The sequence below is a fragment of the Zalophus californianus genome, chromosome 6 (genome assembly GCF_009762305.2).
Source record: "Zalophus californianus isolate mZalCal1 chromosome 6, mZalCal1.pri.v2, whole genome shotgun sequence".
NCBI classification, from domain to species: domain Eukaryota; kingdom Metazoa; phylum Chordata; class Mammalia; order Carnivora; family Otariidae; genus Zalophus; species Zalophus californianus.
The window spans coordinates 39024267-39037151 of NC_045600.1; the positions used below are offsets into that span (position 1 = coordinate 39024267).

The window sequence follows — 12885 nt, forward strand, 5'->3', positions numbered from 1 at the left end:
AAATGCAATATAGCATAGTCATGCAGTGGTATGACATATAGTATGCACATGCTGCATACTATACAGCAGTGAAAAGGAACAAATTACAACAATATATATCAACATGGATGAATCTCAAAACTACAACTCAAAAACAATGCTAAACAAACAAACTTGAAAAGAACAATATATAAACTATAACCCTTGTACACTGCTAGTAGGGATGTAAAATGGTATAGTCACAATGGAAAACAGTATGGAGGTTCCTCAAAAAATTAAAAATTAACATATGATCCAGCAATCCCACTTCTGGGTATATATATCCAAAGGAACTAAAATCAGAATCTCAAAGAGATATCCACACTACCACATTATTTGTAGTATGATTCACAATAACCAAAATATGGAAATAACCTAAATGTCCACCAATGGTTGAATGAATAAACAAAATATGGTATATACGTACAATGGAACTGAGTCTTAAAAATAGGTGACCTTGAGGACAGTATGCTAAGTGAAATAAGCTAGTCACAAAACGACAAATACTGTATGATTCCACTTATATAAAGTATCAAAAGTAGTCGAAATCAGAGAAACAAAAAATAGAAAGGTGTCTGTAAGGGCTGGGGGGTGGGAAAAGTGAGAATGAGTGTCAATAAGAGTTCCAGTTTTGCAAGATGAAAAAATTATGGAAATCTCAGGTACCAATGTAAACATACTTACCATTACTAAACTAGACACTTAACAATGATAAAGATGGTAAATTTAATGTTATTTTTTACCGCAAAAAAAATCTTTTAAAAAAAAGAACACACATATATATATATATAATACATACACTTACGTAAAATTCAAAACTAAATAATATACTGCTTAGAGATCGAGCAATATGCAGCAAATCTATAAAGAAAAGAAAAAAAGGAAGAATGATTAACACAAAATTCAGGGTGGCAATCATCTCTATGAGAGAAGGAGGAAATATGACAAAGAAAGGACATGGTTAACAGAGGACAGATGGTGGGAGGGATGGGTAAAATAGGTGATGGTGATTAAAGAGTACACTCATCATGATGAGCACTTAGTAATGTACAGAATTGCTGATCACAATACTGTACACTGGAAACTAATATAACACTGTATGTTAATTATAACCAGAATTAAAATTAAAAACTTGGCACTCCTGGCTGGGCTCAGTCCAAAGAGCGTGTAACTCTTGACCTCAGAGTCTTGGGTTCAAGCCCCACCTGAAGCATAAGGCTTACTTTTAAAAAAATAATAATATAATAAAAAATTAAATAATTAAAAATTAAAAATTAATTTAAAATTTTTTAAATAACGATTAAAAAAGGACAAAGTCTTCAATGTTATCAACAATATACTACTTCTTTTTTTTGATAATATCCTATTTCTTAATCTAGATGGTAAGTACACAGGTGTTTATTATTTATTAAGCTAAACATGTTATACACATACTTTTGTATGCAAAAAAAAAATTTTAATGTAAACTCAACATTATAGCCTTGGGGACTCGAGTAACTTTTTGAAAATGTATGGCCTTGCCATTGACCCCCATTCTGATATAGAAGAGAAAGACGAAAGGGGTTTGTGGGAAGTAAATTACAGCATGGTGATTTAGAAGCAGATTTGTCATCAATTAGACCTAGATGAATCCAGGCTGAGCCATTTACTAGTTTTGTTACCTCAGGCAAGTTACTTAAAGTCTCTAAGCCTCAATTCTCACATCCATAAAAAGAGGATATTAACAGTACCTACCAATTAGACTTATTATAAAGATTAAATGAGATAATGAATAAAGAGCATTCAGTACTATGCCTAGGACACAGTAAGCATTTCTGCAGGAGTGATAATACTTTTTAAAAACTTCCTAGGTTATTCTAATTCTCTCTTGCCCCACCTTCATTTGAAAGACTTTGTTGTTATCCTGAAAGAAAGATTAGAAAAATCCTGTTAAGAGATATAACTCTAAAACCCATTAGAATTTTTCCTTGTTTCTATGGATCACATCACTTACAAAGATCATAACAAATTTTTTTTAAAAGTCAACAAAGACTTTTAAAAAGTCAACCAAGAAGAAAATTATTAAAATGCAACTTCAAAATTACAAATACCATTAAGGACAACCATTCTATTTTTAAGTGGATATATTTTAGAGCTCTTAATAAACAGGTAATAATACTATATACTCAACCTCAAGTAGGATAAAGTTCATCATAATTCAAAAACTTAACTGATCTTGCCAAGATCATTAGAAGTCCCAGAAGGGTCTGACAGATGAATTAAACCTTGGATTTTTTTTTTTTTTTTTTTTTGCTTCCCCTAAACCATCCTCATTGTTTTATATATCTTATGTCCCTGAGATCAGGCCCCAAAACTGGCCTCAATTCTCTCAAAAGTAAGTGTATCCAAGAAAGATTCCAAAGGGATGAACTGTAGAAAATACTGGGCCAGACTAAGGCTGTAAGCTGGCCAGAATAAGGTGTATTAGACTCCAGTTTTGTGGGGGAGTAATTTCTATGTACCAGAAACCCACAAAACCCTAAGTCACAAATCCACAAAGCACAAGGGTTTCTTGTACATATTACCATTGAAATGCTCCTCCACTCACCTTCCAAAATGTAGTTTAGGTTTATATTGCATTCCCAATCCAAAAGTGCATTGTTAACACCTCAAGAAGCATATGGAAACCATTTCCCTGATCTGCTCCTATATTAAAAATGTTTACTATAAGAGAAACAGATCTCTGAAACCGAACCTTAACAACTTATTAAAACAGAAACTCTCAAACTTGATTTACCTACAAACATTAGTTTTTATTATTGAACTGTAATTCCCTACATTCTCTCCATATTATCTGAAAACATTACCTATTTCTTAAAAAATGTTTATTCTTTTTTGTTTCAAATGTCAACGGTAATATATTTTAAGTTCTAACAAGAATCTACCCAATACATTTGGTTTTTTTCCAATACATTTGTTTTTAATAATTAATTCCTTACACTATGTTAATAAACCTCCCAAAAATGAAATCCAAATAGTCATATAATGAATGGTATTAACTGCCCAGTAAATTTTTTGTTTTTCCTATATCTGAAAGTTTCTCAAAAAGATTTTGAAAAACAAGATGGCTGCCCAGAAAGGGCGGGGAGGAGTAGTTTGTATTATTTAACACTGGAATTCCTTTACATTAACTGAATCATCATCTTAGAACATCACTAAAAATAAATACTGGAAAGTTAAGAGACTCATTTTACAAATATTTTTTCAAATTATATTTCTACTTTTGTATGGCAAGATTTAAAATATGTATCTAATATGTATGTATCATAAAATATATATACTTCTAAGATTGCAGGTTTAAATTGTATAGATGCAGAAAAGTATTTACATTTAAAAGAAAGTTACATCCAACTTCCGCTAAAACCAGTCATATGATTAAGTTCAAAACTTTTTAACACAGCGCAGTATGTGTTAGGTGGGCTAGAGGACAAGATTTTTATGTTCAGTTTAACTGTAAATATAAGCCATCAGTAATAAACTACTCTGGCTATGCCTCCAATTTCCAAAGTCACCTTAATTTTAAGAAGCTCTATTTTTTTAACTCTCTTAAACTTTTTTTGTCCGGTGTTTAGCTTTCTTGTCACTAGTTCTCCAGCAATATCCGCCTGTTTAGTTATATTCTAAACTCTGGTGGCTCAGTCAGTTAAGTGTCTGCCTTCAGTTCAGGTCAAGATCCCGGGGTCCTAAGACAGAGCCAAGAGTAGGGCTCCCTACTCAGCGGGAAGCCTGCTTCTTCCTCTCCTTCTGCCTACTGCTCCGCCTGCTTGTGTGCGTGCACACTCTCTGTCAGATAAATAATTTCATAAATAAATAAGTAAATAAAATAAAATAAAAAATATTCTAAACTCTGGCCACAAGCTGAATTATCAGCTTTCAATCCTTCATTACCTACACTGCTCTCCTTGATCTCACCCAGACCTCCAATACTTCGATACTTCCTTTTTCTCCTAATTTCAGGTAACTCCTAGTTACACTACCTTTCATAACCAACCTAGATTCCAAAACCCACTATTTCAGCTATTACCATTTGTTAATTTATTTGCCTGATTATTTACTGATATATTCCCTGCCTTGTTCCAGAAAGAAATGCACTGAATCTTCAAAATCCCATTCTTCACCTAATCAATATCCCAAATGTGAGAATTATCCTAGATTACTTTTTTTTTTTAAGATTTTATTTATTTGAGACAGGGAGCAAGAGAGCACAAGCAGGGGGAGTGGCAGAGGGAGAGGGAGAAGCAGGCTCCCTGCTGAGCAGAGAGCCTGACACTGGGCTTGGCTCTTGGCTCGATTCCAGGACCCCAGGATCATGACCTGAGCCAAAGGCAGATGCTTAGCCAACTGGGCTACCGAGGCACCCCTAGACTACTCCTTCTTAGCCTCATAGCCAACAGATCACCAAATCCTTTCAATCTACCGCCTAAATCTGTCTCAAATCTTCCCTACTTTCAATTCAACTCTAATACCTTAGTTAAGGTACTCTTCACATTCATTAATTCAACATAAAACAAGTGGCTAAAATATAGGTTCTAAAACCAAATAACCAATTAACTTGTAACTGTTTACGGTAAGCTTTATCTATTTATGAGACTTTGACAGTAAGCAGTACAATATCAAAAGACAATTAGCTTTACTATCTAATAGAGAAGAGAGGTTTCCTTAGCAATTGGTCACTGTTATTGCAGACATAAATTCATAAACAAGGAAAAAGAATGTACTGACACAAACAGACCTTCCAGAAAAAGAGGGCTATAACAGTATTGTATAATTTAAGTGTATAAATGTATAAATTTGATGTTTATTTTCTATTTCTGAACTTTATAACTTTATACTGCAATAAATACCATGTACGTATATAAACTTTTCATTTTACGTATATACAGTAGTTGAACAGGTAGATCACAACACTACCATAACACTTTCATAACACTATAAAGAGAGAATAATTAAGTCAGATTTAACTGCATTAAAAAGTGAACATTAAAAGACAGTAGTGTGTATAGCCAACAAAACCGATCATTTTCCATGCCGGGCAACGAGTCAAGAATCTCAAACTGTCACCAGCACCTGCATTAAACATAAACCCAGACAGTAAACAACTGTCATTGAAAGATAAATCCATGTGACTATATCTCTGAAGCTTAAGCAAAACTAGTTTACATGAAGCAAAACAGCTTATTAAATGACCATATCTAAAGCAGTTCTTTGTTTTGACAATAAGCAATTTAATCATTTTTTTCCATCACTGTGGATCTAAAAGGTATGTTAAAATGTTATATTCTGCCAGGTGGATTAATACGGATGTATTAAACTACGCTTATACTAACACTGCTTCCTGGTCATTGTAATTCTAAATTACAGATAATGATAGGTTTACAGAAATGATTCTGCTCAATTACTACTCACCATGAATTCTGAGTTTTCACTGCTTGATAACTGACACTAAATAGGAAAGCAGATGATATAACACATTCATAAACTGAAATTTAACCAAATGAAAGTTGGGAGTCAGCATTAAGGTCTCTAACTTTACTAAAACACAGTAGAGGAAAGCATACAAAATACTTTATGGTCATGGAAGATTAGACAAATAATTCACCACTTTGTACCTTAGTTTATTAATCTATAAGATAGGAACATGGACTAGATACTCTCTAAGATTTCTTCCAACATAAACAGTCTATGATTCTAAGAAATTAACATATATGCACATTTTAGAAAAGTATAAGCCATTCCTCTTTATTTATTCATTTAAAATGACACAGGCTATAGCTGTTGCGTTCGTAGTAACCAGCAATGCAGCAATAGCCATTTCATTCATAAATTAACAATTAAAGATGAGCGATAAAGATAATAGTAAGAACTTCATTTGAACCTCAGTAAGAAATTTCATTAGCACTAATGAGAACTGTATAAATCAACTCTTTAGATACTATTTTTTTTTACTTCACTAACTTATTAGTTTAACTGAGAAAGAGGCCAATCAGAATTTGCAAAGTTTCGGTGCCAGAAAAGCTTTAAAAGAAAAATCTATTCTCTCACCCATTAAAAGCAAGACATTGTGCTAGATGATTTATAGGTTATTTTTGGCTTTAAAAAGTGTATACATGAGAATAAGCTATCTCTATACAGCAGTTGATAAACCAACCTGCAAACTGGGCTAGAAGAAACATGTTTCATTTTCTTTTTTTTACTTTGCTTACATACAATACCAGTGCTCAGCATAAATTTCTAGCCAAATGATAGTCACACTTTTCAGTGAAACATACATAAAAGTTAAAGAATACCATAACATAGAACTATTTTACCAGAGAATGTACTAAAATATCTTCCACATTCATTTTCTTGATAACCTATTTGAAACCAACTATAATCCATTACAAAGTATTGGAGTAAAGAACTAAAAATTTTCTCATAAAGATAAGACTTACCCAGAAAGTATAGTAATTATGTCAAAGAATTCTATAGGATTTTTTCTCCTGAGAATTAAGCATGAGATTTCCAAAAGAAAGAGGAGATGATGGTCTTCAGTTGATGCACTACAAACTTAAAGTCACTGACTCAAATTGAAGCAGCAATTTGCTATGTGAGAAGCAAGAAGATGATTTCCATAAAGGGAAAACTGAAGAAAAATAGAATCAATAAAACATAGGAAAAAAGGAAAATATGAATATCTGTTTTGAAAAAAATGCTACAAAATATAAAGTACCAGAATTAGAATTTATCAGCTCACAGATCTAGATGGTTTGATCCCACAATTAGCCGTCAGGCCATTTATTTATATATACTAAAAATTGTCAACCCACACAAGTAAAGGTTAAATAACACATTTAAACTAAGCTATTATTTACAAACCAAGATGTAAGAAAGGAAAAGCAACCCATAAAACCTTTACAGTTATATTCAATAACAAGAAACCTAATAACCAGGACAAAAGATAGTATCATTCTGTAACCATGGGTATGCTTGCCACATAGTAGTACTCAGTATTTTTTTAATGAAAGCAATGAAACTTTAAAAGGAAAATATAACCCTAAAAAGAAATGTACCCCCCACAAAGAAAAATAACCTAAATAACATTTCATTGCAACCTTTGAAATATTTACTAAACATGGACATAAAATAAGCTCTTTGGGGTATGATAGTTTAAGTTCATACCTTAGTGTTACAATTGAAAAATAAACAACTTGCAAACCTGAAAAAAAGATGACCCCAAACTTTAAAGTAGCAAGTACTTTCTTTTCCTCACTTATTAAGGACTCTGAGGTAGATTATAGTTTTCACTCAGAAATCTGTTCAAAGAGTTCTTACATTAAGATTACTCTGAAATGTTTTCCCTAGCTAAAATCCAAAATGTATTTTAGTATTGTGATTTGAGAGCCAAGTGAATATCAAATGATTGGTAACCTCAGACGACTATCTAAACTTGCCTATTCCTAGAATCTGGGACATGGATTACCTTCTGTAACAGGGGATCCTTTCCACTCTAACTTAACCCAGTTTATGGGCGAGAAAAGAACTTCTAAGTCAACATACTTTACTTCATGTTCTAAATTAAAGAAATAGATCATGACACAGAGTCCATGCAGGCAGAAAGAAAGAGCAAACGAACTACATATATTACATATATTTTTCAAAGGAGTCACAGTTCATAAACATCTAGCAAGAAAAGTATAATAGTCAGAAGTTTAAGAAATTCATTTCTTGTACTCAAAATGAGAGAATCTCTGTTTTTTGATTTGTGCTCTTTTGCAGAATTTGCTAAAACCGTTGCTGAATGAGAACACCTAGACTGCCATCATGAAAACCAATAATGCACCTGGTAAGAACATAAAAGACTGACTCACCTGTGTGGAATCCATTATCCTCCGAAAAAAACCCAAGTCTGGTACCAGAGGGCACAATGTACTTTCTACCGGACAAAAGGAGAATGATTTTTCCTTGTCCTGCTTTCCAGCTGCCCAAAGAATAGATCCCATACTAACTGTAATATGATTCTTTTACAAAAATAAGAGGTGGATAAATTGCTTACAAACAATAGCCATTTCATGCAACTGTATTTCTAAATGTTCTTTCAGACTTATACTACTCATCAAGTCAAATGATTTTAAACTATAACTTGACCCTGTGCATTTGCTTAAAGCACAAATATCAAGGAAAAAAATACTTTATTCCTGTATTCTTACAATCATATTGGAGACCTGCTGCTCAATACAAATATGAAATGCAAAAGCTGTTAAGTGTGACTGCAGTAGTTTAAACCAATTTAGCCTTTATGAAATTCTCAGTGTTGCAAAAGTGTACGGGGAGACAGGCACCTTTATATACTGTTGTAGGGAATTAACTGGTACACTTTATTAAAAAAAATTTAGAAAGCTATCAAAATTTCATATTCCTAAATACTCATCAATAGGAGAAACATCCATACAATGAAATATTAAGTGCTAAAAAGGAGGTAAAGTAGTATTTGCTAATACTCAAGATCTACCACTAATTGAAAAAAGCAAGGTTAAAGTGTACTATGATGCCAGTTGTGCAAATTTCAAATTAATATGACCATATGATTTCATTAAGGTATAAATCTATATTCCCTACTTGGAATACATATATTATCTAACTGCACAAAGTTGTGTGCAACTTTAATTTTTCACATTTCAGTTTCATTTATCTTCTCCCTATCCCAACTGGTTACAATTTTCTATTATTTAAATAAAATCTAATTAGAGGACTTACATCCACATGACAGTATATTCCCCTAACGGAACAAAATTATCTACATAAGTAGAAATTGCTCTGTCAAGTAAACAAAAAAAATATTTTAAAATCATAGAATGATTATAAAGCCTGTGATCTGAAAGTTATTTAGGGACAGTATGGGCAAGACTTGGTGACACTAGGATATAAACCATGAACATAAACTGAGAATGACTTCCACATTTCTGACTTGGACCCTCTGGTATACTTGTTGGTGCCACTATACTCCTTATACCCCACCACCTGAATTATGCTCCTCAGATGACTCCAACAATTTATCATAACAATTACTACACTGTATTGTAAGATTTTATTTGTCTACCTTCCATACATAGCTGTAAGACCTCTGGGCCAAGATTACCTCATATTCAACTTAGTATCATCAACTATAGTAGGAGTAAGTGCTAAAAGAAAGTTTGAAATAAGAATCAAACTTAGAGCACTGCCTGGAAGAGGAAGAAAAAAAAAATCTAAAACCCAGGGAATGCATGAACAGCTTCTCCTATTTCATATTCTCTGTTCCTAACTTTTTGCTCAATATATTCTGGGATTAAGGATAGAAAGAGAAGCTCTATGACTCATAACCAAATTTTCTAAGATAACAAGGGTGTAAATACTTTACAAGTATGAAATGAAATCAAACTGCAGTTTGTCTCCTATATTTTTCTGACATAATATAAGAATAACACAAGTGATATTCTAGGAAATAAAATCTTGCCCTAAAACCCAAAATTCATGGGCTGCTGTTTGGGTTAAATGCTTAAGAACATTCTATTAAAAATATTTTCAGGGGCGCCTGGCTGGAGTTGTAGGTTCAAGTTCCACATTGGGATGTAGAGATTACTTAAAAATAAAATTTTTTTTAAAAACTTTCAAAATAGAATACAGCATAACTTTACCAGACAATGCATTTCCTTTTTTTTTTTTTTTTTTTTTTTTTTAGTAGGCTCCATGCCCAGCATAAAGCCCAATGTGGGGCTCAAACTCATGACCCTGAGATCAAGACCTGAGCTAAGAGTCAGACGCTTAACCAACTGAGCCACCCAGACGCCCCGCTCCTCCGACAATGCATTTCAATGTCATATTTCAACTGACCACTAGAAAATGTCAGTCTAGCGTGTGTGTGTGTGTGTGTGTCTGTGTGTAGACAGTAAAGAAAAAAATGCACAAAAATACTGCAAAATTTGGATCTACATTTGGATAAAATTTTCATATTGACTTGAATACAGTCTATAAATTGATATAAATTGAAATAATAACCAAAAAATGAGGAAAGAGCTAAATGAGAGTAAGAAATTAATTATCAGTGTGAATTTTCACTTTTAAACATTAATTCTTCCAGATATAACAAAAGAAGCTACATTCTAAACCATTAGTTTCAAACAGGAAATTTTCATTTTCTTGAAGCTCTACGTTAGGCGTGTGAACAATTTCTGCATTAGCAGAAAGCTGCACATGATTTCTTAAAACCGACAAGTAACATAGCCTGATCTCTTAGTGAAATTTGAGAGCCAATCACTGGGGAATTCACAACTGATGACAACTGAAAGTCAAGTTCCGGGCCAGGTCAAACAGTTATCCTAATCCTTTATTTTTATTTTTTTATTTTTTTTAGTAATCTCTACACCCAACATGAGGCTCGAACTCATGACCCCAAGATCAAGAATGGCATGCAATTCCAACTAAGCCAGCCAGGCACCCCTTGGAAACAGTTACACTAATGCTTTAAATAATACAAAACTAAATTGAAGAGAAACTGTATAATACTTTTTAAACCATTTACCTCCAAATACAAAAGAGTACAACAGATTTCATCCAAAAATTTGCAAGGACATTTACACATTTTAAAAGGAAATTATATGGTATTAAAGTAGACACGGCTGTATTTTATAAAACACATTTTTGTATTAATAAAGTTCCCACAAGACAACAGCTTTAGGCCACAGGTGTATAGCCTGAAAGAGAACATGAATGTCACCTTAGTGAATCAAATTATATCTTCCCAGTAATACTAAAAAATTACACTTCCTTTAATTTTACTTTAATTGATTTCCAACTGGAAGAAATTCCTACTACTGGCATCAAGATCTTTCCATCCTTTAGCTTAACTGTTAAATGATGAGCAATCCATAAGACATTGTAAAATATAAGAATGTAGTATTTAAAGAAATTCCTTGGTGATCACTTCTGAACATTCAGCCTCTTTAGCAATGGGAACAATCACTTCTTAATTGATCCGCTATATAGGTTCAGAATTTCATGTACAATAAGGCAAGTTCCAAAAGTAAGGACAAATTTTCTGACAGTAAATTTTCCAGACAATTGTAGCATACTCCAAAATACAGAAGTTCTATTTTAAACTTTTTTATGTTACTCTTTCTACAATACATGTCTTCAACAAATGTGTATGCCGGTTGTGTGCGGGCTGAATTAAACTGAAACTTTTCTCAGTGACATAGACTCCTCATTATAAACAGAGGTTCCCATACTGTGCTATATAGAAATAAACAAAACTTAAACTTTCGTGTCATATCCCACTAAATTTAGTCTATCAAATAACCTAAAGATCACAATTAATAGTGTACACTTTCCCCAAAAAAGAAAAGTGCACGTTTCACAAGCATTCTGTTTTTATACAATGGCAGTATATTATACGCACATTTATTTACATAAATTTACTTCTGTGTTCAGCATAAAGACATATTTTAAAAGCAACCTGTATCACCAGTCTTTCCTCTCAATTATATCTACACTCCAGAGTGAGCATAAAATAGAGATGTCACTCAGTTATTCCCTCAGCTGCACTCACTTCCCAATACCTCTATCTTAATAAGACTGTATCTGACTGCATTGAAAGATAAGTCTTTTCAATACAATGTCAAAAAAAGAGCCAAATATTTCATCTAACGTTCAGCAAAAACAGTGATTCATTCCTATGCTGAAAGAAAAACTGGCTATGCTCAGTTTAGTGAAAAACTGTTTATCCATCCTCACAATTTCTGGTCTTATCAAAGATAATTCTTTCACTATATATAATTTCTAACTTATACAACTTGAGAATATAAATTCCATACAATATTCAACACTACTGTATTTATCACTTATAAAAATAAATCTATATGGGCACCTGGGTGGCTCAGGCAGTTAAGCATCCAACTCAATTTTGGCTCAGGTCTTGATCTCAGGGTTCTGCATTCAAGCCCAGTGTAGGGTTCCACACTGGGTATGGAGTGTACTAAAAATAAATAAATAAATAAACTAACTAAACTATTTTTATAAAGAATTAGCTCCTCAAATTGCTATTTTGTGGATTTTAATAAAGTTTATTCAAGACCTTAGTCAATGATAGGAAATTTACAAGGTTATCACTAAAAACACTGACTTACTATCAAAGCTTACAAGATAATGAATTTTTAACCTTTGCAATTTAGTCACAATAAACAGTATCACTGGGTTCTCCCTAGATTACTTTACTTCTAAATCAAAGTAGTTTGTATGTCCCTGAATAAGAAACACTTCTCTACATAATGACAATGGCTTGTTTGACACAGGACCCTGGAAATCTATCCCCATAAAAAGAATCCCTAATAGTATTCAAGTTTTGGTAATGTGTCATTTGTTTTAATAAAGGTGAAGTGATTGTACTGGCTATCTGTTACTGTGTAACAAAATACCCTCAAACCTAAAAGCTTAAAATAATAAACATTTATTATCCCATAGTTTCTGAATGTCAAGAAACCAATAGCAGTTATTTGTCAAGACATCAGCCAGGGCTGCAGTCATCTGAAGAAATGACTAGAGCCAGAAAATCTAAGACGGCTTACTCCTATGGCAGTTGTCAGAAGGCCTCGGTTCCTCACCACATGAGTCTTTCCATATGGCTGCTTACAATACAGAAACTGTCCTTCCCAAGTCCATGAGAAAGCTGCAGAGTCTTTTTAAGGCCTAGTCTTGAAAGTGACAAACCATTACTCTACAGTATTCAACTGGTGACCCAAGCAACTCTGATAACCATTTGGGAGAAATTACACAAGGGCATGAAGATCAGGAGGCAAGAATCATCAGGAGATCTCT

General features: G+C 33.0%; 1 protein-coding gene across 2 annotated transcripts in view; it reads right to left on the reverse strand.

Moving 5' to 3' along the window:
* MNAT1 (MNAT1 component of CDK activating kinase) overlaps window positions 1-12885 on the reverse strand; it is a 200343-nt gene that overhangs the window by 169062 nt on the left and 18396 nt on the right. The window contains exon 2 of one of the 2 annotated variants that reach the window (XM_027570812.2): window positions 824-879. The exons of the other annotated variant lie outside the window; for it this stretch is intronic. The gene's annotated coding sequence lies outside the window, so the exon portion shown is untranslated. The remainder of the gene's footprint in view (window positions 1-823; window positions 880-12885) is intronic. 2 annotated transcript variants of the gene reach the window in all.